Source organism: Aegilops tauschii, chromosome 6, assembly GCF_002575655.3.
Source record: "Aegilops tauschii subsp. strangulata cultivar AL8/78 chromosome 6, Aet v6.0, whole genome shotgun sequence".
Taxonomy (NCBI): Eukaryota; Viridiplantae; Streptophyta; class Magnoliopsida; order Poales; family Poaceae; genus Aegilops; species Aegilops tauschii.
Window position 1 is genome coordinate 107,926,745 of NC_053040.3, and position 26,130 is coordinate 107,952,874.

A 26,130-nucleotide genomic window follows, 5' to 3' on the forward strand; every position below is an offset into this window, starting at 1 on the left:
GCCCAAGAAAAAGTCACCTACTACTTGTTAGTTTTTGTGTTGTATGTTCTGTAAAAATAGGCTAAATCTCATAGTTTTGCCCATCCTTTGCCCCTCCAAAGATTTGGCCCAAGCTGCACCACTGGTTCCATGACAACACTGAAATTATCATCATGGAAGTGTCCAGCGTCATGGAAGTGTTTTCGTCAAGGGTAACCGACACGTGGCTTCCACCGTAATGGGTCACCGTTAAGCTATCGGGTTCCGATTTAGATCCGATAACCCGTTAACAACCCTGACCAATGGGGATTTTCCATGTGTAAAATTCTCATTGGCAAAAGGAACCATGTATCAGCACACCATTGGGACATATCTCATCCATTTAATGGACGAGAGGCGCCTATGATATGTCGACGCATGTCACGACCAAATAGTGGCCCATTTAGGTTAAATAGGCTGGTCGTTTGACTTGGTCAAAAGCTAGCAGGCCAGCTGATGTCTGATGTCGCTTGAAGCTACGTCGGTATTTCCCCAAAGAGGAAGGGATGATGCAGCACATCGGCAGTAGGTATTTCCCTCAGATATGAAACCAAGGTTATCGAACCAGTAGCAGAACCAAGCAACACAACGTAAACAGCCCCTACACACAAATAACAACCATTCGCAACCCGAAGTGTTAAAGGGGCTGTCAATCCCTTTCGGGCAACGGCGCCTCAAATTGGTGCGTGGATGGGAGAAAGTTGTAATAGATTGAATAAATAGATTGCAAATAAAATAAAATGCAGCAAAGTATTTTTGTATTTTTGGTTTAATACATCTGAAAATAAATGCAAAGGAAAAATAGATCGCAAAGGCAAATATATGAGAAAGAGACCGGGGGGCCGTAGGTTTCACTAGTGGCTTCTCTTGAGAAAAAAAGCAATCGGTGGGTGAACAAATTACTATTGGGAAATTGATAGAACTTTAAATAATCATGACGATATCCAAGCAATGATCATTATAGAGGCATCACATCCAAGATTAGTAGACCCACTCCTGCCTGCATCTACTACTATTACTCCACACATCGACCGCTATCCAGCATGCATCTAGTGTATTAAGTTCATGGAGAAATGGAGTAATCCAATAAGAACGATGACATGATGTAGACAAGATCTCTATGTAGAGATAGACCCCATCGTTTTATCCTTAGTAGCAACGATACATACGTGTCGGTTCCCCTTCTGTCACTGGGATCAAGCACCGTAAGATCGAACCCACTTCAAAGCACCTCTTCCCATTGCAAGATAAATAGATCGAGTTGGCCAAACAAAACCCAAATATCTGAGAAGAAATACGAGGCTATACGATATCATGCATAAAAGAGATCAAAGAAACTCAAGTACTTTCATGGATATAAAAAGATATAACTGATCATAAACTCAAAGTTCATCAGATCCCAACAAACACACCGCAAAAAGAGTTTCATCACATGGATCTCCAAGAGACCATTGTATTGAGAAGTCAGCAAGAGAGAGAGGAAGCCATCTAGCTACTAACTATGGACTCGAAGGTCTACAAGGAGCTACTCACGCATCATCGGAGTGGTGAACCCCATCCGATATGGTGTCTAGATTGGATCTGGTGGTTCTGGACTTTGCGGTGGCTGGATCAATATTTCGTCGACTCCCCTAGGGTTTTGGGAATATTGGGGTATTTATAGAGCAAAGAGGCGGTCCGGGGGGCATCCGAGGTGGGCACAACCCACCAGGGCGCGCCTGGGCCTCCTGGCGCGCACTGGTGGGTTGTGCTCTCGTCGGAGCACCCCCAGGCGCAGCCAGGGCCCATTATGTGTCTTCTGGTCCACAAAAAATCTCCGTGGAGTTTCGTTGCATTTGAACTCTGTCTGATATTGATTTCCTGCGATGTAAAAACATGCAGAAAACAACAACTAGTACTTGGCACTATGTCAATAGGTTAGTACCAAAAAATGATATAAAATGACTATAAAATGAGTATAAAACATCCAAGATTGATAATATAACAGTTGTGACGCCCCCGATTCGACCGTACACTAATCATACATGCAAATTTGTACAATCAAGATCAGGGACTCACGGGAAGATATCACAACGCAACTCTAGACACAAATTAAAATAATACAAGCTTCAAATTATAAGCCAGGGACCTCGAGGGCTCGAATACAGAAGCGCGATACACAAGAGTCAGCGGAAGCAACAATATCTGAGTATAGACATAAGTTAAACAAGTTTTGCCTTAAGAGGGCTAGCACAAACATCAACGAACGAAGATGCAAGGCCTCCTGCCTGGGACCTCCTAACTACTCCTGGTCGTCGGCGGGCTCCACGTAGTAGTAGGCACCCTCAGGGTGGTAGTAGTAGTCAACTGGGGTGGCATCTAGCTCCAGGGATCCACCATCTGGTTGCAACAACCAGAAAGAAGAAAGAAGGGGGAAAAGGGGTAGCAAAGCAACCGTGAGTACTCATCCAAAGTACTCGCAAGCATCAGATCTATACTAAGTATGCATTGGTATCAAATGGAAGGGTTGTATCTGTGGACTGAACTGCAGAATGCCAGAATAAAGGGGAAGGCCTAGCCTATCAAAGACTAGCATCTTCAAGCAGCTCCAAGCTTCTTGCAGCATGTAGAAGATTAATAATAGCAGCTTAATTAACAAGCATGTTGTAACATTAAGGCCCAAAGATCCTTCCTCAACTCACTGTGAGAAAGCAATCCCAGAGCCAACATATCCACCACATATCAAGTATCCATTTCTAGTTGTATAAGATCAGGATATAAGTCTGAATGTCCGTTACCGAGGACACAGCTATTAATAGATAATCTTCCATGCAGGGGTGCACCATGTTTTCCAACACACTTGATTACTCTGGCCGGACACACTTTCCTGGGTCATGCCCGGCCTTGGAAGATCAACACGTCGTAGCCCTACCTAGGCTTAGCAGAGAGGTCCCCGCCGTTCTACATCCTAAGCACTCCGGGGTCTGGGCCCATCACCCGTTGCACTCCGGGTCGTTGCGCGCAGGGCGGGTCCAGGCTCCACCACTACAGGATGGTGCCGGCCCAGCCGTGCCGCAATGCTGAACCGGACGTCTGACAAAGCTTCGGCTGATACAGCGACGTCGAGGCCCATAACTACTCTCGCGTGGTGGTTAGTGCGTAAAGGCCAGAGGCCAACTCAGAACAAATACCCAAACCTGTTAGTGCATTATTAAAAGAAGTGACGACTGTCGGGACAAGTCCGGAGCTATCACCCCACCTGGGTGATACCACTAAACAGCCAGCCGCCACCATAACTCCTCGGGTGCTCTCCGGGCCCGCCCAACTTTCACCAATGTCTAGATTAAAGTCAAGGTAACCATGTGTCCGAACATCGAGGGGAAAACCCGAGGAATCACCCTTGAAGGATTTCACTCGATGTAAGCATCAAGGTGAACGTAAGAGGAACCACCCTCGAGGTTCACACTTGAGGTGTTGCACGATAGAGCCGTATCGGGAATGGTGAAGGAGGAACCACCCTCGTTGACCACGACCAAATAGCTACACTATAGAATTATCGTTAGGAGTGCGTTATGAGGGATCACCCTCGGCACTCGATAGTAGCTCTGCAGAGTCAAGCAACAAAAGGGGCGTGATGTGATGTGTCGGGCTCTGGTCGTCGATCACGTTGATCGAGTCGTCGATGATGAAGCAGGGGCAACAAGGACAAGGTGGGGGTCACTGATGGATCACTATCCAACCTATACTAAGCATTTTAGGATAAGCAGGTAGGCAACAACAACATGTACAAAAGCAGGCTATGCATCAGAATAGGAGCAATCAAATATAGTAGAAAAATCTAATGCAAGCATGAGAGAATGGAATGGGAGATATCGGGATGATCAAAGGGGGGGCTTGCCTGGAAGCTCCGCCGAAAGGGAAGAAGGGTCGTCGTCCACGTAGTCGATCACAGGGACATCAACAGCGGTCTCGGGGTCTACCGGAGAGAAGAGGGGGAAGAAACAGTAAATACAGAGCAAACACATGCATGAAAATACAATAAGCGGTGCTAAGGGTGTTCTAATGCAGTACTACGCGATATCGACGAAGGGGGAAAACATCCGGGAATGTTTCCCCAGTGTTAGGCATTTTCGGGCAGAAGAAACGGTGGGGGACGGTTGTATGTTTGCTATTCTAGGGACGTGTGGCGGACGAACGGACCGCTTACTCGAATTCATCTCGTCGTTCTGAGCAACTTTCATGTATAAAACTTTTTCATCCGAGTTACGGATTATTTTCTAAGATTTTTCAAAGATTTGAACAATATTCTGAAATTCCCTGAAATTCTGCTAAGTCTGAGAATTCGTCAATTTTAAACATCTTTTAGCTGTTTTCAAAAGCCTACAACTATGGATCTGTACCACCTATGATTTTGTGCCATATATCAATTTTGAGCATTTTTCTGCGATCTACATGTTAGTATCACTTTCATCCATATTAGAGTTCATTTGCTCGATCATCAACAACTCTAAAGTAGCTAAGAAAATAAAGATGTTTTTCAGTTTTTCACTTAACAGAACCTTGAACTTTGCGATTTTGGTCCAGTCGCTTAAAATGAAGTTTGTCAAGTATACTTTCTACTCATGTTTTTCTTAGCCTTGTTAACAGTTGTTTAATCGTAGTTTAGGGGCTGCCCAGGGGGTTACTCAGTGTGATATTTGTAAAGCTAACCATAGTAGCAGCTGCAGTAGCTAGTAGCAATAGTAGGTTTAGCAGAGCAGCATTGGGAAGTGGCATGGCTCAAGCGCTACAGGCGTGCGAGGCGCGGCAGCATCCACAAGCAGAGCAGCGTGGGGCATGCGCGGGCACCGCACGACGATGGTAGCAACAGTTGTAAGGAGCAGCGGCAGCGGGCAGAGAAAGCAACAGCGGCACACGACAGGAGTAGCTGCGCGGCAGCAGAAATAGAGCAGCAGCGAGCGCCGAGCGGACGCGAGGCCACGACAGTACGCAAAAGCAGCAGCAGTACAGGGACCAGCAGTACAGTGACAGAGCCGCGGGCGGCAGCTAGCGCGGAGGGAGGAGCGGACGCGTGGTAGGGGGCGTCCAACGCGATTCAGTGGCAGCGATGGCGTTGGTAGAGCAGCAGTAGAAGTTAACAGGCGGCAGTCGCGGCGGTAGGCTAAGGGCGCAGAGGAGCGAGGCAGTGCTATGCAGGGGAGTAGCAGCAACACACGACAGCAGTGACGGAGGGCGTAGGCTTGACGCGGTCAGCGTGACCACGGTAATACATGGGCGGCGGCTACGGCGAGGAAAAACGGAAGGGAAAGGGGGGGCGAGGGGAAGCGGAGCCTCACGGTGATCCTGTAGGGAAAGGGCAGCGGGCTCAGCGATGGTCGACGGCGACGAATCCCGCGGCGAGGGCCGAGGAAGAAGGAGATCGACCCGGCAATGGAGAGGTTCCCATGTTGATCTCATGGGCGAGGATGAGGAAGACGACGATGCCGGAGCCTTGGGACACGGAAGCGCGACATGGGGCAGCCGGTCGCCGCGAGGACGACGACAGCGCGGTGACAGTCGAGCTCGGGAGGAGGGGGATCTGGAGAGGGAGGCAGAGCAAGAGGGAGAGAGGAGTGGGGAGTGGGTGGAGTGGCAGAGGAGGAGGGAACCGAGGCGTCGGGGGGGATCCTTATCCCCTCCCCGACGGCGTCGACGAGGTGGTCGGGGTCGACCTCGCCCCTGTAGCAACATGAGCAGAGGGACAGGAAGGTGCGACCGGTGGGGGTTAGGTGGAATTGCTGGGCCTCCAAGGCCCAGGGAGCAGTGGGGGGGTCTCTTTTATTTTTAATATATGTTTTGTGTTTCATTTTCTTTATGCAATTTCTTTTAGCCAGCAAATCTATTTTGTAATATGTGGGACTTCCCCACGTAAATATTTTGCATTAACTAGCACTGCCACAAAAAGTTAGGAAGGCTTTTGAGTTTGTTCGAACTTTTCATAAATGGGAAGGCATTTAAATATGTTGTTCTAGCACTGTTTTAATTAGTTTAGGGCATTAAACCACTTTATAAAAATGTTGGTTCACCACCATAATTAGTTATGGAATGTTTGCCACACTTGAACATTTTAGTTTTGACCTACGATTTTTTTACTTTAATTTAAATTTGAATTTGACCCAGTTTCGAGTTAACGTGAGTTTTAACAACAGAGATCGTGGTGACGTGGCATCATTTCAGAGGATTATTGTCGCTTAATTATCCGTGCGTCACAATTCTCCTCCACTACAAGAAATCTCGTCCCAATATTTTGGAGGTAGAAGGAAACAAAAATGAGGTATTCATCAGGAAGACGATCCTCGAGTTCCCAAGTGGCTTCATCTTCAGAAGGATTTGACCACTGAACTTTTTTTGAAATTTTATAGCCCTCAGATGGGTGCGATGTTCAACATTGATCGAGAATGCGGATGAGATGCTCTCTGTAAGTGAGATCATCTTGCAAGGGTTAAGCCTTATAAGACAGGTGGTTGTTGCAATAAGACTTGTGACTCAGGGCATCGGCCATGGTATTAGCCTCGCCAGGGGTATAAGAAATACCGTAGTCATAGTCTGTAATTGTTTCCATACATCTCTGCTGACGGAGATCCAGATCTAGCCGAATAAATGATTACTTCAGAATTTGATGATCAGTGAAGATCTCGCAACGACTACCGAGAAGGTAATGCCGCCACAACTTCAGCGCAAAGTTAACGGCATCAAGTTCAAGGTCACGGACTGGGTAGTTCTTTTGGAAAGGCATCTTGGAATTCACAAACGATTGGAGCGTTTTCAATTCTCACAAGAGGAGAAGTGTTTACGCGTTTAAGGAATAAATTTGTGCTTTAGCCTTTCGAACAAGATGAGCATGGCAGCTTACTATCACACTTGAAGGATGTAGTAGATGAACGGTTTTAGTGGCGCAAATGATAAAAGCAACATGTGTCTTCAACCATTCAATTCCCAGAATGAGGTCAGTATTGGATGACTTCAAAACAACGGGGAAAACATGGAATTCCAATCCTTCAATTTCAACTGGGCGTTTTGACAAACCATGGTGGTTCGACACTAGCTAGCGGAATGCAGCTTGGAATTCTGGTCAAGTGATGGCGGTTCTAACAGGTAAGTAACGCCTGTGGCTGTCCCACTAAAAGTGCAACTATCCCTGGGTGGTTTTGGTAATTCCTAACAACATATAGCTCATTGAGCTAATGATATCTCAAAATAAATATTTCAGGAAAGCTCAGTGATTGGCATGGCATGGATTAGAAATGTGGACCCCTCAAAATGCTAAGGACAAAAGATTGGCTCAAGCTCTAAAGCTCAAGACTCTACATTTTACTTTTAGTGATCCAAGATCACATTGAGTCCATAGGAAAAGCCAATACTATTAAAAGGGGATGAGGTGTTGCTTAATGGGTTACTTGCTCAAAGTGCTTAATGATATGCTCCAAAAACCCTCAACCACTTTCTCATATCCACATATGTCCCAAACCAAAAGTCAAACTCGGCCCCACTGAAACTTTCTATCCGGCGCCACCGATTTCAGTTGACATAGCCACTGCCACAAAACCCTAGTCACTTCGGTCTTACCGATAGGGATCTCGGTCTCACCGAGATGGGATTGCAAACTCTCTGTTTCCCTTCGTAACGTTTCGGTCCAACCGAGATGAGCAATCGGTCCCACCGAGTTCGCAATGCAAACTCACTATTTCCCTTTCGTAACGTTTCACTCTCACCGAGATGACCGAATCGGTCCCACCGAGTTTGCCTGATCGACTCTCTGGTCAGCCTATTACCAAAATCGGTCCCACCGAGTTTGTGTAATCGGTCTCACCGAGACTACGTTATGCCCTAACCCTAATGAAACTGGTCCCACCGAGTTGACATGTCGGTCCCACCGAAAAGCCTAACGTTCACATTTTGAACTAAATCGGTCTTGCCAAGTTTCATGATTCTGTCCCACCGAGTTTGGTGATTTGTGTGTCGTGGAGGCTATATATTCCCTCCACCCACTCTTCATTCGTGGAGAGAGCCATCAGAATATGCCTACACTTCCATCATACATTTTCTGAGAGAGAACCACCTACTCATGTGTTGAGGTCAAGATATTCCATTCCAACCATATGAATCTTGATCTCTAGCCTTCTCCAAGTTGCTTTCCACTCAAATCATCTTCCCACCAAATCCAAATATGTGTGAGAGAGTTGAGTGTTGGGGAGACTATCATTTGAAGCACAAGAGCAAGGAGTTCATCATCAACACACCATCTATTACCTTTTGGAGAGTGGTGTCTCCTAGATTGGTTAGGTGTCACTTGGGAGCCTCCGTCAAGACTGTGGAGTTGAACCAAGGAGTTTGTACGGGCAAGGAGATCGCCTACTTCATGAAGATCTACCATAGTGAGGCAAGTCCTTTGTGGGCGATGGCCATGGTGGGATAGACAAGGTTGCTTCTCCGTGGACCCTTCGTGGGTGGAGCCCTCCGTGGACTCGCGCAACCGTTACCCTTCGTGGGTTGAAGTCTCCATCAATGTGGATGTACGATAGCACCACCTATCAGAACCACACCAAAAATCTCCGTGTCTACATTGCGTTTGCTCCCTCCAAACTCCTCCCTTTACCTTCATGTGCAATTTTTTACATTCCGCTGCTATACTCTTAGACTTGCATGTGTAGGTTGTTTACTTGACAAGTGCTAAGTTGCTAAAATCTGCCAAGACTTAAAATTGGGAAAAGGCTAGATTTTTATTTGGTCAAGTAGTCTAATCACCCCCTCTAGACATACTTTCGATCCTGCAAGTGGTATCAGAGCTATGGTCTCCATTTGCCTTGATTTCCATAGCTTTTGGTGATCATAGCCTTGGTTTCACAACCTAGGAGTGTATGGCGTCTAGCGAGGGAAATTACCACCGTAGAGGTCCTTACTTTGATGGTACTAATTTTGCTAGTTGGAAGCATAAGATGAAAATGCATATTCTTGGACATAACCCCGCCGTTTGGGCTATTGTGTGTATTGGCTTGCAAGGTGAATTCTTTGACGGGAGAGAACCGAACCGTGAAGCTACCGCGGAAGAGTTGAAGATGCTGCAATACAATTCTCAAGCTTGTGATATTCTCTTCAACGGATTGTGCCCTGAATAATTCAACAAAATCAGCCGCCTTGATAATGCAAAGGAAATTTGGGATACTTTGATTGATATGCACGAAGGTACCGACTCCGTCAAGGAATCCAAATTGGATGTGCTTCAAAGTCAACTTGACAAGTTCAAAATGAAGGATGGTGAAGGTGTCGCTGAAATGTACTCTAGGCTTGCTCTCATCACAAATGAGATTGCCGGCTTAGGAAGTGAAGAGATGACCGATAGATTCATCATCAAGAAGATCCTAAGAGCCTTGGATGGAAAATAAGATACCGTGTGCACATTGATCCAAATGATGCTCAATTACAAAGATCTCAAGGCAACGGAAGTCATTGGAAGAATTGTTGCTCATGAGATGTCACTCAAAGATAAGGAAGAGCTCCACAACAAGTCAAGCGGTGCTTACAAAGCCTCATGTGATGCTCCCACATCATCAAGTGAGAAACAAACCTTCAATGAAGAATTGAGCCTAATGGTGAAGAATTTCAACAAGTTCTACAAGAGGAGAAGCAAGGAGAGAAGTTCCAAGTCAAGGTCCTACAATGACAAAAGATCTTCAAGTCATGAACGAAATTGCTACAATTGTGGAAGACCCAGACACTACTCAAATGAGTGTACGGCTCCCTACAAAAGAAGAGAAGATTCTCCTAAAAGAAGAAGTAGAAGAGAAGAATCAACACCAAGAGAGAGAAGAAGTAGAGATGATCGTTATGAACATAGAACCTCTCAGAGAAGCAAGGATTCGGAAAGGAAGGACAAATCATCAAAGAGCTACACAAAACAAAGACATCAAGCTCATGTTGGTGAATGGGTATCCAGCTCCGACTCCGACAATCACTCCGAAAGAAGTTATCACTCCGACTCCGAATATACTCAAGATGAAGGTGTTGCCAGTCTAGCACTTGTGTCAACCAACTCCTATGACATATTTGACTCTCCAAATGAAGGAATTGGAAGATGCTTCATGGCTAAAGGCCCAAAGGTATCACACCCCGAGTATGTTGATTTCAATAGTGATGAAGATGATTTGCTAGGAGATGATGATTTACTTGTTGATAACTATAGTTATGAAAACTATGATGAACTTGCTATTAATCATGCTAATCAATATAAAATGAATGACAATGATAAGAAGGAGATTGAGCGTCTAACTAAAGAACTAAACACTCTTAAGTTAGCTCATGAAACTACCTTGGAAGATCATCGAGAACTTTTAAAGACCAATGAGAAGCTATGCTTTGAAAAGCTCAATCTTGAGCAAGAGCATGAGTTCTTAAAAGCAATCAATGATGACCTTCGCAAGAAAAGTTCTTCTTACATTGCCAAGCGTTTACTCTTGTCCACTTACATGCCACAAGTAAAATCTAGCAACAAGAGTAAGAAAGATTCTTCATCTAGTAGTAACAATAATCATGCTAAATCCAATGTTGTTGCTTCTAGTAGTTCTTTTGATTCCACTAATGATTCTCTTAGCCAAGTTACACTTGAGCAAGAAAATAGCTTATTGAAGGGAATTATAGAGAAGGGTGTTTACAAGAGCCTTGCCGGAAGTAAGCAATTTGAGAAAGTTGTACGCAAGCAAGGAAGACACCGGAAGAATCAAGGTGTTGGTTTTGAACGAAAGTTCAATGCCAATGGAGTTGAGTGGGAAGAAGATCAATACCCCAAGACGAAGTTTGTTCCTCAACAAGAGAAGTATGATCCTACTTCTTTCCAAGGAACACACGCTCAAGATGATCTTCCACCACAAGACCACAAGCAAAAAGGCAAGGACATGCTTCAAGAGGAGATTGATGCATTTGAAGAAGCTCCCAAGGCCTTGGTCAAGTGGGTTCCCAAGACTACATAAAGTTATACTACATCAAGTACGACTACAACTCCAAGGATTCCCATCAAGATGGTGTGGATCCCAAAGAAGAAGAACTAGAGAGTTCTTTATGGTGACTCCGCCAACATACTTCACTCATATTCTTTGGCATGGACATGTGCAAACAACTTCCACATCTTACACTAGTTCAAGGAGTCACAAACCCTCTTGTTGGTAAGACAAGGGACAAGGTAACCAAATGCTTTCATGGACATCATCTTATGTGAACATCACTCTATGTCTATGGATATCCTTGTTTGTTCCTTGTGGGACTAACCCGTGTAGGTATTGAAAGTGCAACTCACTCCAATGGATTGCTCCAAACGATCTACATCAACATTGAGCATCCACATCTTCGACACCTAGATGAAGTCATCATCGACAAAACCCAAGGTTAGTTCATCCCTCTTAGGGGGGATATCACATCTAAGGGGAGCTTTACTCTAATCAATTGAGCTAAAGCAACTCTAATGATGTGAACACAACAATGCTTTATGTAAAAGTGGTAACCCCACTTGTGCTTAAACGATGAGTATGACCTATGAGCAACTGTTCTCATTTGATTCCTAAGTCAATATACTCATATATAGATGACCTAGTCATCGCCAATTGCTTGATAGATGCTAGAGTGTTTGTGCATGCTTTGTCACATATTTCATTTGCCATTTTATTGTGTGAGCATGTTGGTTGCATATTTTACTCATTCGAGGACATCCATTCGTTGTTTTGATTGTTTGGCTTTTTCTCTTTTGCCAAATGGATGGACAAGAATGCCTAAGAACTCCCTCTAGCTATCTATGCTTTTCTCGTCTCAAACTCTATTCATGCTACATCACAAAGTTTGATCAAGTCAGATTCGAACCACTCTGTGTGAGGAGCACTCGGAGTCCCCGATTCATCATAGACTTAAACTTCCAAAACCTCTTTGTGCATTTTGGTATGACCGAGTCATCCACTTCGGTCACACCGAGTTCACTAAGTTGATCTAGGTTTTCCATCTCGGTGCAACCGATTTGAACTTTTCGGTCACACCGAGTTGCAGTAACCGCTTGCGATTCTGCATCTCGGTGCAACCGAGTTGTTCCACTCGGTCACACCGACAGGGTCGGGATATATAAACCCACGGGTGAGATTTTGGAAATTTCTTCAAACTCCTAAGCCCGCGCGTGTGACCTGCTCTGCCTCCTCGGGTCTTCGGATCATCTCCTCGCCGCCAGCGACCTCCCGCCGCTGGTTTTCGTCGCTGTCAACGGAATCTGCTCCGCCGTTGTCGCCGTAGCGAACTCCCGCTGGACTAGGGTATGGATTCGACTATGTGTGCTATTCCTTAACTCTGATTCATAGCACATTGCTTTGCCATGATCTTTACCACGTATGCAAACAATATATGCACAGATAACATCCCTTAGGTTAGATTTGATTTGAAAATTTAGGGTTAGGTCTCCGCCGAACTCATCTCGGACCGACTGAGTGGTAGAAATTGGTCTCACCGATTTGGCTTAGGCCATTGCACATGCGTTTTTGGTCTGACCGAAAATTGCAAATCGGTGCGACCGAGTTCGACACTCTGTGAAAACCTAGCAATCTCGGTGCCACCAAACTGTGACTCGGTCTGACCGAGTTCACTAGTTTAGGTTCCAAAATTGCTTCAGTATCACCGAGTTTAACAGATCGGTAGCTCCGAAATGATTTCTGTGGAGAACTAAAACTAAGTTTTTGAGTCATCTGTTTTGCAAAAACTCTACACTTTGTGATGCTCATCCACTCTACCTCATCTACATCTATTGACAGGGTCTGCTGTCAGTGTGTTTGCCAAGATGTCTGACCAAAGTGACAGTCAGAACAGATCTGAGGAACAAGTGCAATTGAGTGAGGGTTCAGATCCCTCAAGCAGCTATGATGAGGGCAGCAGAAGCACAGCTAATAACTTACCCAAGGCAGCCACTAGAGCAAGGAAGAAGAGAACCTTAGACTCTGAGGATGAGGACTATGTGGCTGTTGAGGATGAGGCCACCTCAAAGAAGAAAGTCTTGAAGAAAGAGTATGGCAGACACTACAGGAATCAGGTAATTTGCCGTCTGTGGATCACAGACGGCAAAGACCTAAATACAGACGGCAAAGATTTTGCCGTCAGGAAGCAGACGGCAAAGTCAGACGGCAAAGGTAAGTCGGCAAAGAATACTTTGCCGTCAGCATTTCGTCGGGCAGACGGCAAAGATTTTGCCGTCAGCCAACTAAAGATTTGCCGTTTGTCACAAAAATAATAGACCGCAAAATCCTGTTCTTTGCCGTCTATCAAAAATTGATCTTTGCTGTCATCTAGACTAAACTACAGACGGCAAAGATTGTTTTTCATTTAAAAAAAAGTGACGTCAGAGCAGAGCCTCTCACCGGACACAGCAGGTTCAGCTCAAGTAGATTTGGATTCGACACGGCGTGCTGCATTTCATTTATCGAGGTTGAGTTACAGAGAAGAAACAAAGTTGTCCTGAAAATTTACAAAAAGGACCCTGCAAAGTAAAAATAAAAGCAATCAAGTCCTCCACTACAGCAACTTGGACTTCACCGCCGGCCGTCCTTCTTTTGGCCGGAGACAGAACCACAGGGGTTCCACTGCCGCCGCCTTGCCCTGCCCACTCCGGCCCGCAGCACCAATAGGAGCCGAATGGAGGAGACGCTATCCGCTCTGCCCGCGCCGGCCCGAAGCACCAACCGCAGTTGTTCCCCTGCCCGCAGCGGTCTCACGCGTCGGCCGTGCCCTGCTTGCGCCGCACGCTCGCCGCCCGCCCGCGTGTCGCGCGCAGCGGCCTCCTGCGACGACCGCTCTGCCCGTATCAGCCATGTCCTGCTCGCGTCGCTGGAGAAGCTGCAGAGGCCTCCCACGCCGCCCGCTCTGCCCACACCGGCCGCTCTGCCCGCACCGGCCAAGCCTGGCTCGCGGCACCCGCCCCGCTGGAGGAGCCGAAGCAGCCTCCCGCGCCGGCCGCTCTACCCACACCGGCCAAGCCTGGCTTGCGACGCCCGCCCCGCTGGAGAGCCGAAGCGGCCTCCCGCGCTGGCCGCCCTGCCCGCACCGGCCAAGCCTGGCTCGCGCCGCCCGCCCTGCTGGAGGAGCCGAAGAGGCCTCCCGCGCCGGCCGCCGTGCCCACAGGAAGGGGAAGGAGGGAGCCAGAGGAGGCGGAGCAGAGGAAGGGGAGGACGATTGGACGAAGGTTTGCCGGCGGTGGCGAAGGGTTCGCCGGCCGGAGGAGCCGCGACTGGTGGCGCCGGCGAGTGGATCTGGATGCGGGCGAGGTGGTGGGGGTGGGCTGCGTGCGTGCAGAGAGACATGTACGAGAGAGAGAGAGAGAGAGAGAGAGAGAGAGATCGTGCAGGATAAGGGAGAGAGAGCGTGGTGGGGTCGGGCGTGGGAGATTGTTGGGGTGGGGGGCTGCGATTGTGGGCTGTGTGGGTTGAGATGCCGCCACGTCATCGATCCGCGTGGTGTGCTTTCTCTTTGCCGTTTGCATTTTTTATTACAGACGGCAAAGAGCACACTTTGCCGTCTGCAAAGAAAATACAGATAGCAAAGATCTTTGCCGTCTACGTTTTATATTACAGACGGCAAAGTGAGCTCTTTGCCGTCTGTATTTTTTTCAGACGGCAAAGTGAGCTCTTTGCCGTCTGTAATTTTTTTGAGACGGTAAAGTCTATTTTACCATTACTTATTCTTAGCCGTCTGCTGATGATGGCAAACCCTTTCTTTGCCGTCTGTCCCGATGAAATGCTGACGGCAAAGAAATTACTAACGGCAAATCTCCTGTTTCCCGTAGTGAGAGCTGCTGCAACAAAGCCAGGCTTGAATAAGAAGGCACCTGCCAAGAGAATCCCAATGTCAAAGCCAAGGAAAGTTCCAACAGGAGAAACGATGAAATTCACCATAGAATCAGATGATGGTGAAACAACAGGAGATGATAAGAAAAAGAAGAGGGCAAGAACCACAACTGCAAAATTTCTTGGAAAATCAACTATGGTAAGAGATGAAGAAGAAGAGGAAGAGGATGCTGCACCAACACCCAAAGCTCAGAAGCTTATGGGAGATGCTATCAAGTCAGGGGCTGCAACATCAACGCCGAAGTTTGCTCCCAAAGATCAAGCTCAGAAACCCCTAAAGCCCAAGAGAAACACCAGGAACATTCCTGCAGAAGAGAAGAACAAGGCCCCAGTGCCTCAAGCTTAAGAAGAGGATGATGAATCCCTTGTTTTGAGAAAACTGAAACCCAAGATTCCAGACCACAATGATGCTCATCCAATGGCTGAGGACATGCACATTAGAAAAGATGCTGGACTGAGATTATGGAGACAGTCTGATCCCTATGCTGTGAGGAGGAGGACTGCAGTTGACTACATGTTTCATACAAAAGAACAGCAAGACTTCTATGAGACTATTTTGCTTGACAAGAAGCCAATTGCCAGTGACATGAGATGGGGTGATTGGGAATACATCAAGGAGAAAGAAGATCACTTCCCAGGAGTATATGACAGCTTCAAAGCTTGTGGAGTTGACAAATTTGTTGGTCAGAAGCTCACCAAATGGAATGATGAGCTAATCATGCAGTTTTATTCCACGACTCACTTCTATCCAAATGGGAAGATAGTATGGATGTCTGAAGGTACAAGTTACCAATCAACAGTTGAAGAATGGGCTGAATTGATCAATGCTCTAGAAGAACATGAGGATGACCTGGATGTGTATGCCAAGAAAAAGAAAGACCAAAACTCTATGGCAAACATGTACAAAGAGACCCCTGATAAAGCTTTGGAGACACACAAGCTTGGGTATGTACATTACTTGTTGTCTGGTTTGCCTACTATCAACATAATCCTAAGGCACACTTTGCTACCCAAGTCAGGAGATCACAAGATGATCAGAGGACATTCCATCAACTTGCTGCAACTATTTGATGTCCCTTAGAAGTTCAAGGTCATGAGTCTGATTGTGGAGACAATCAAGAGGACAGTTGCTGACCAAAAGAGAAGTTGTGGGTATGCTCAACATATTCAGGAGCTCATCAATTCCAAGATGGGCACAGGAACCTACTTGTTGGACAAGGAGCATTTACCTCTATATCATGAATTTGAAGACAACAAGGTTGTGATGAATGAGGATGAACCATCATTAGCTCAAGCACAAGAGAAGAGAGCTAAAGCCAAGGCAGAGAAAGCTTCCAAGATGCCAAGTGTTGAGGAAGCATCTCATGTTTTCCTGAAGAGCAAGCAAGATCAGCTTGCATATCTGATCCAATCTACTTTGAGGATTGAGAAGGGCTTGGCCACCCTGACTCAAAATCAGGAGAGCTTGGAGAGGATCATAGAGACAAAATTTTATGATCTTGATCTGAAGGTTACAGAGATACAAACAACAGTTGAGCAGCTCCAGGAGGGAGAAGAAGAGAGGAAAGGGAAGGCAACTACTGATGCTTTTCAGCGAGTGCATAGAGGTGAGAGGTCTGCTGCAGTGCCAGTATCAGATACTAGAGCTACAACGTCAGCACCCGCAACCACAGCTTCAGTGCCACCTCTAGCAGCCACTCCACCAGCTCCATCTACATCAATAGATGCCTTCGTCCTTGGAGTTCTATCTACACCACCTCCCGAAGACCAAGCCTGAGAGACGCATAGCACTATGCATTTTCAAACTTTTTGGTAACTTGTTGCCAAAGGGGGAGAAGCGTATAGATCATAGGCTTCGAGAGAGAGTGTTTTGCTTCTTTGTCTCTCTTGCTTTTGGTTGAACTTTTTGTGTGCTTGGTTGATACTTTATGTCTGTGTGAGATACTTGTTTGATCATGTGCTTGATCATATGCTACTTTAATGCTTGCCTGGATGATATTATCTCTTATATTCCATATATGATAATTCACTTTGCTTGGTGATGAGTGCATTCTTTTAATTTTCATCATTTTGAGCGCTCCACCAAGATGTATGTGACATGGAAGAGTGACCCATGATCCTAATCGATTGTGCATTTGCATTCAAAAGGAAATTTTAAATAATGCACAAATTTAGGGGGAGCTCTTGCTTATCACATGCTTCTCAAAGCGACGATGTATTTCAATATTATGATCATTTGTCGAAGCTTTGATCTATATGTTGTCATCAATTACCAAAAAGGGGTAGATTGAAAGTGCAACTATCCCTGGGTGGTTTTGGTAATTCCAAACAACATATAGCTCATTGAGCTAATGATATCTCAAGATAAATATTTCAGGAAACCTCAATGATTGGCATGGCATGGATTAGAAATGTGGACCCCTCAAAATGCTAAGGACAAAATAGTGGCTCAAGCTCTAAAGCTCAAGACTCTACATTTTACTTTTTGTGATCCAAGATCACATTGAGTCCATAGGAAAAGCCAATACTATTAGAAGGGGATGAGGTGTTGCTTAATGGGTTACTTGCTCAAAGTGCTTAGTGATATGCTCCAAAAACCCTCAACCACTTTCTCATATCCACATATGTCCCAAACCAAAAGTCAAACTCGGACCCACCGAAACTTTCTATCCGGCGCCACCGAGTTCAGTTGACATAGCCACTGCCACAAAACCCTAGTCACTTCGGTCTTACCGATAGGGATCTCGGTCTCACCGAGATGGGATTGCAAACTCTTTGTTTCCCTCGTAACGTTTCGGTCCAACAGAGATGAGTGATCGGTCTCACTGAGTTTGCAATGCAAACTCTCTGTTTCCCTTTCGTAATGTTTCAGTCTCACCAAGATGAGCGAATCGGTCCCATCGAGTTTGCCTGACCAACTCTCTAGTTAGCTTATTACCAAAATTGGTCCCACCGAGTTTGTGTAATCAGTCTCACCGAGATTACGTTATGCCCTAACCCTAATGAAATTGGTCCCACCGAGTTGACATGTCGGTCCCACTGAAAGCCTAACGTTCACAATTTGAACTAAATTGGTCTGACCAAGTTTCATGATTCGGTCCCACCGAGTTTGGTGATTTGTGTGTAACGGTTAGATTTTGTGTGGAGGCTATATATACCCCTCCACCCACTCTTCATTCGTGGAGAGAGCCATCAGAACATGCCTACACTTCCATCATACATTTTCTCAGAGAGAACCACCTACTCATGTGTTGATGTCAAGATATTCCATTCCAACCATATGAATCTTGATCTCTAGCCATTCCAAGTTGCTTTCCACTCAAATCATCTTTCCACCAAATCCAAATCTATGAGAGAGAGTTGAGTGTTGGGGAGACTATCATTTGAAGCACAAGAGCAAGGAGTTCATCATCAACACACCATCTATTACCTTTTGGAGAGTGGTGTCTCCTAGATTGGTTAGGTGTCACTTGGGAGCCTCCATCAAGATTGTGGAGTTGAACCAAGGAGTTTGTACGGGCAAGGAGATCGCCTACTTCGTGAAGATCTACCCTAGTGAGGCAAGTCCTTCGTGGGCGATGGCCATGGTGGGATAGACAAGGTTGCTTCTTCGTGGACCCTTCGTGGGTGGAGCCCTCCGTGGAATCGCGCAACTGTTACCCTTCGTGTGTTGAAGTCTCCATCAACATGGATGTACGATAGCACCACCTATCGGAACCACGCCAAAAATCTCCGTGTCTACATTGCGTTTGCTCCATCCAAACTCCTCCCTTTACCTTCATGTGCAATGTTTTACATTCCGCTGCTATACTCTTAGACTTGCATGTGTAGGTTGTTTACTTGACAAGTGCTAAGTTGCTAAAATCTGCCAAGACTTCAAATTGGGAAAAGGCTAGATTTTTATTTGGTCAAGTAGTCTAATCACCCCCCTCTGGACATACTTTCGATCCTACACCCACCATTGAGCAGCGGGACCTTTTAGGTAATAAGCCATGAAGGTGACAAAGTTGGCAGTGGCTACATCAGCAGACTCTAACTCGAATGTGATGTCACAGAGCCAGTCATCAGCATCAAGTGGCTGAGACGAGTTGCGGTAGATGACAGGGTTGAAACGCGCAAAGTCTTGCAATGTCACTAGGGCTGGTTGCTGATTCATATTGGGTCACGAAAACTGAGCCACGACTCCTACCATGAACTGGCGATTCAACCAACTGCTATATATCATTTCGGCCATGTGTTCGGAAGGTGGTGGATTGTTGCCACCATGGCCACGATCAGCAGTTCTAACCATCCCGCTTAAATCCAACAGGGGTGTAGTTTAGCAAGATGTGGTGCAAGCGTAAGGAGTCATTCATGCTGTAATTAGATCAATGAGCAAGGGCGCAGTATGTACAAAGCAGTAGTCATTAAAGACATACCGGTACATATATAGAGCCAATTACACGTTGTTCGTATGAGTTCAGACAAGAGAAACACTGTAGACATACTAGGCGGCACGCATGCACGCGATGGAGGGATACAACAACGGGACATAGCGAAGGCTACATCAACGTCAGGGAAAACCTCTGGAGCGAGGGATTAGCAAGTGACGACGCAGAGTGCATTTGATAAGAGGATCCTGCGGTCAGTGAATACATGAAGCAGATCCTGGCCCTTAATTCAAGAAAGGCGTAATACACATCTCCGGGAGGATGTGATCACGAGATCCTAATGTTAGATTTAGCAAAATCATTTAACCCGAATAGAAGAGATATCAGAATCCCAGAGTATAGACGAGGAGTAAAAGATCCTAATACCACCCAATGGCGACGTGGGCCCGTAAGCCACACAGCCATGTTAGTAAATTAGTTTTTCAAAGACTAGACTCAACTCGGCCAAGGAGTTGGAAAGGGGAGTTCCTACAGGCAGTCGGCTCTGATACCAACTTCTGACGCCCCCGATTCGACCGTACACTAATCATACACGCAAATGTGTACGATCAAGATCAGGGATTCACGGGAAGATATCACAACACAACTGTAGACATAAATTAAAATAATACACGCTTCATATTATAAGCCAGGGGCCTCGAGGGCTCGAGTACAGAAGCTGGATACACAAGAGTTAGCAGAAGCAACAATATCCGAGTCATAAGTTAAACAAGTTTTGCCTTAAGAAGGCTAGCACAAACATCAATGATCGAAGAGGCAAGGCCTCCTTCCTGGGACCTCCTAACTACTCCTGGTCGTCGGCGGGCTCCACGTAGTAGTAGGCACCCTCGGGGTGGTAGTAGTAGTCGACTGGGGTGACATCTAGCTCCAGGAATCCACCATCTGGTTGCAACAACCAGAAAGAAGAAAGAAGGGGGAAAAGGGGTAGCAAAGCAACCGTGAGTACTCATCCAAAGTACTCGCAAGCATCAGATCTATACTAAGTATGCATTGGTATCAAATGGAGGGGTTGTATTTGTGGACTGAACTGCAGAATGCCAGAATAGAGGGGAAGGCCTAGCCTATCGAAGACTAGCATCTTCAAGCAGCTTCAAGCATCTTGCAGCATGTAGAAGAGTAAAGAATAGCAGTTTAATTAACAAGCATGTTGTAACATTAAGGCCCAGAGATCCTTCCTCGACTCCCTACGAGAAAGCAATCCCGGAGCCAACATATCCACCACATATCCAGTATCCATTTCTAGTTGTATAAGATCAGGATATAAGTCCGAACGTCTGTTACCGAGGACACGGCTATTAATAGATAATCTTCCCTGCAGGGCTGCACCACGTTTTCCAACACGCTTGATTACTCTGGCCGGACACACTTTCCTGGGTCATGCCCGGCTTCAGAAGATCAACACGTCGTAGCCCTACCTAGGCTCAGCAGAGAGGTCCCCGCTGGTCTACATCCTAAGCACTCCGGGGTCTGGGCCCATCGCCCGTTGCACTCTGGGTCGTTGCGCGCATGGCGGGTCCAGGCTCCACCACTACAGGATGGTACCGGCCTAGCCGTGCCGCAATGCTGAACTGGACGTCTGACAAAGCCTCGGCTGATACTACGACATCGAGGCCCATAACTATTCTCGCATGGTGGTTAGTGCGTAAAGGCCAGAGGCCAAGTCAGAACAAATACCCAAACCTGTTAGTGCATTATTAAAAGAAGTGATTGCTGTCGGGACAAGTCCGGAGCTATCACCCCTCCTGGGTGATACCGCTAAACAGCCAGCCGCCACCATAACTCCTCGGGTGCTCTCCGGGCCCGCCCGACTTTCACCAATGTATCAAGTAAAGTCAAGGTAACCATCTGTCCGAACATCAAGGGGAAAACCCGAGGAATCACCCTCGGAGGATTCCACTCGATGTAATCATCAAGGTGAACGTAAGAGGAACCACCCTCGAGGTTCACACTTGAGGTGTTGCACGACAGAGCCGTATAGGGAATGGTGAAGGAGGAACCACCCTCGTTGACCACGACCGAATAGCTACACTACAGAATTATCATCAGGAGTGCGTTATGAGGGATCACCCTCGGCACTCAATAGTAGCTCTGCAGAGTCGAGCAACAAAAGGGGCGTGATGTGATGTGAGGTGTCGGGCTCTGGTCGTCGATCACGTTGATCGAGTCATCAATGATGAAGCAGGGGCAATAAGGACAAGGTGGGGGTCACTGATGGATCACTATCCAACCTATACTAAGCATTTTAGGATAAGCAGGTAGGTAACAACAACAGGTACAAAAGCAGGCTATGCATCAGAATAGGAGCAATCAAATACAGTAGCAAAGTCTAATGCAAGCATGAGAGAATGGAATGGGCGATATCGGGATGACCAAAGGGGGGCTTGCCTGGAAGCTCCGCTGAAAGGGAAGAAGGGTCGTCGTCGACGTAGTCAATCACAGGGACATCAGCAGCGGTCTCGGGGTCTACCGGAGAGAAGAGGGGGAAGAAACAGTAAATACAGAGCAAACACATGCCTGAAAAGACAATAAGCGGTGCTAAAGGTGTTCTAACGCAGTACTACGCAATACCGACGAAGGGGGAAAACATGCGGGAATGTTTCCCCAGTGTTAGGCATTTTCGAGCAGAAGAAACGGAGGGGGAAGGTTTCCTTTTTTCTATTCTAGGGACGTGTGGCGGACGAACGGACCGCGTATTCGGATTCGTCTCGTCGTTATGAGCAACTTTCATGTATAAAACTTTTTCATCCAAGTTACGGATTATTTTCTATGATTTTTAAAGATTTAAACAAAATTATGAAATTCCCTGAAATTCTGCTAAGTCTAAGAATTCATCAATTTTAAACATCTTTTAGCTGTTTTCAAAAGGCTACAACTATGGATCTGTACGACCTATGATTTTGTGCCATATATCAATTTTGAGCATTTTTCTGCTATCTACATGTTAGTATCACTTTCATCCATATTAGAGTTCATTTGCTCGATCATCAACAGCTCTAAAGTAGCTATGAAAATAAAGCTGTTTTTCATTTTTTTTCACTTATCAGAACATTGAACTTTGCGATTTTCGTAGGAATTAATCCATGCATTGAAAGGATTTGGTCCTGTGGGATAAAATGATGTTTGTCAAGTATACTTTCTACTCATATTTTTCTTAGCCTTATTAACAGTTGTTTAACCATAGTTTAGGGGCTGCCCAGGGGGTTACTCAGTGTGATATTTGTAAAGCTAACCATAGTAGCAGCCAAAGTAGCTAGTAGCAATAGTAGGTTTAGCAGAGCAGCGTTGGGCAGTGGCGTGGCTCAGGCGCTACAGGCGTGCGAGGCACGGCAGCATCCACAAGTAGAGCAGCGCGGGGCATGTGCGGGCACCGGCGGCGGGCAGAGAAAGCAACAGCAGCACACGCCAGGAGCAGCAGCGAGCGCCGAGCGGACGCGAGGCCACGACAGTACGCAAAAGAAACAGTAGTACACGGACCAGCAGTACAGTGACAGGGCCGCGGGCGGCAGCTAGCGCGGAGGAAGGAGTGGACGCGCGGTAGGGGACGTCCAGCGCGATTCAGCGGCAGCGACAACGTTGGTAGAGCAGCAGCAGAAGTTAACAGGCGGCAGCTGCGGCGGGAGGCTAAGGGCGTAGATGAGCGAGTTAGTGCGATGTAGGGGAGCAGCAGCAACACACGGCAGCAGTGGCGGAGGGCGTAGGCCCGGCGCGGCCACGGTAATACGCGGGCGGCGACTATGGCGAGGAAAACGGAAGGGAAAGAGGGGGGCGAGGGTAAGCGGAGCCTCACGGTGATCCTGTAGGGAAAGGGCAGCGGGCTCGGCGACGGTCGGCGGCGATGAATCCCACGGCGAGGGCTGAGGAAGAAGGAGATCGACCCGGCGATGGAGAGGTTCCCGGCTTGATCTCGTGGGCGAGGGTGAGGAAGACGACGACGCCGGAGCCCTGGGACACGGAGGCGCGGCGTGGGGCAGCCGGTCGCCGCGAGGACGACGGCGGCACAGTTACAGCCGAGCTCGGGAGGATGGGGATCTGGAGAGGGAGGCAGAGCAAGAGGGAGAGAGGAGCGGGGAGTGGGTGGAGTGGCAGAGGAGGAGGGAACCGAGGCGTCGGGGGGGATCCTTATCCCCTCCCCGACGGCGTCGATGAGGTGGTCGCTCGACCTCGCCCCTGTAGCGACACGAGCAGAGGAACAGGAAGGTGCGACCGATGGGGGTTAGGTGGAGTTGCTGGGCCTCCAAGGCCCAGGGGGCAGTGGGGGGTCTCTTTTATTTATAATCGATGATTTGTTTTCATTTTCTTTATGCAATTTCTTTTAGCCCGCAAATCTATTTTGTAATATGTGGGAGTTGCCCACATAAATATTTTGCATTAACTAGCACTGCCACAAAAAGTTAGGAAGGCTTTTGAGTTTGTTCAAACTTTTCATAAATGGGAAGTCATTTAAATATGTTGTTCTAGCAGTGTTTTAATTTGTTTAGGGCATTAAACAACTTTATAAAAATGTTAGTTCACCACCATAATTAGTTATGGAATATTTCTCACACTTGAACATTTTGGTTTTGACCTACGAAAACTTTTGTTTTTTTACTTTAATTTAAATTTGAATTTGACTCGGTTTCGAATCAACGAGAGTTTTAACAACAGAGATCGTGGTGACGTGGCATCATTAGCAGAGGATTACTGTAGCTTAATTATCCGAGCGTCACAACAGCATGGAACAATAAAAGAATTATAGATACGTTAGTGACGTATCAGCATCCCCAAGCTTAACTCCTACTCATCCTCGGGTAGGTAAGTGATAAAAACATAATTTTTTATGTGGAATGCTGCCTAACATGTCATATCATATTCTTTTCTTTATACCATGGGCATTTGGACTTTTATGTGATTCATAGCAATAGTCTAGTTTTGACATGATAATTTAAATACTCAAGCATATCAACAAGCAACCATGTCTTTTGAAATATCAACGCTAAAATAAGTTATCCCTAGCCCATCATGCTCAACCATTGATCCATTCATGAAACGCACTCGCATATTAACTACACCCAATACTAAAGTATGATCATATTGCCTCTTAGTTGGTGCTTTTATAAGAGAAGATGGAGACTCAAATTCAAAATAAAAATTGCATCAAGTAAAAGAAATGCCCTTCGCAGAGGGAAGTAGGGATTTGTAGGGGTGCCAGAGCTCAATGCGGAAAAATTAGAGATAAAAACATTTTGGGAGGTGTATCCTTCCCACCAACGAAAACAACTTAGATTTCCCAACACTTTCCATGCTGGATATATCATAGGCGGTTCCCAAAAAAAATAAAGTTTATTCCTTTTTCCACCATACTTTCACTTTCCATGGCTAGCCGTATCCACAATTGCCCTCCATACCAACACTTTCCAAGGAATTTATTATTTGACAACATAAAGTAAATTCATTTTTCATTTCGGGACTGGGCATCCCTAAAACCTTTGCCTTACTCTCGTGCAATGACAAGTGAATAAACACTCATCGTGAGAATAACACATCCAGCATGGAAAATATTAGTCACCCCTCACCGCTCCGCGAGCGGAACGAACACACAAAAGAGAAGTTTATTTTCAAAATTAGAGATGGCACATATAAATTTGCTTAGAGCGGCAAAAGAATACCGCATATAGGTAGATATAGTGGACTCATGTGGCAAAACTGGTTTAAAGGTTTTTGGATGCACAAGTAGAGATCATACTTAGTGCAAAATGAAGGCTAGCAAAAGATTGAGAAGCGACCAACCAAGAAACGGATAATCTCATAAGCAAGCATTAAGCATTATTAACACCGAATAATGCACCACAAGTAGGATATAATTTCCTTGCATGACTATTGACTTTCGTGCTTGCATAGGGAATCACAAACCTTAACACCAATATTCTTACTAAAGCATAATTACTCATCAACATAACTCACATATCACATCATCATATCTCAAAACTATTAAGAATCAAGTTTTTTTGTCCAATGATCTTCATGAAAGTTTTTATTATATCCTTCTTGGATATCTATCACTTTGGGACTAATTTTCATGTGTTGCTTTTGACAAGCTCAAACAAATACAAGTGAAGATCATGAGCATAAAATTTCTTTCTCTCAAATTAATTGAAGTGAAGCAGGAGAGAATTTCTTGAAAATTTTACTAACTCTCAAGTAAATCTAAGTGAAGCAAGAGAGCATTTCATCAAAAGTACTAAAGCACACCATGCTCAAAAAGATATAAGTGAAGCACTAGAGCAAGTCCGTAGTTCATAAAAGATTTAAGTGAAGCATAGAGAGCAATTCTAAAAAGTCATGACATAATTTTGTCTCTCTCAAATAGGTGTGTCCAGCAAGGGATCAAGACTAAAAACAGAAAATGAAACAAGAAAAGACTCATATCATACAAGACGCTCCAAGCAAAAAACATATTATGTGACGAATGAAAATATAGCTTCGAGTAAAATACCGATTGTCGTTAGAAGAAAGAGGGGATACCACTCGGGGGCATCCCCACGCTTAGTTGTTTGCTCATTTTTGGATAATAGCTTGGGATGCCGGGGCATCCCCAAGCTTAGGCTCTTCTACTCCTTATTCCTTCATCCATCGTAAGATAACCCAAAACTTGAAAACTTCAATCACACAAAACTCAACAATACCTTCATCAGATCCGTTAGTGTAAGAAAAATAAATCACTACTATAAGTGTTGTGTCAAACCAATTCATATTTTATTTTTGCATTATATCTACTATATTCCAACTTTTCTATGGCAAAAACTCATCAAAGAAAACCATAGAGCCATCAA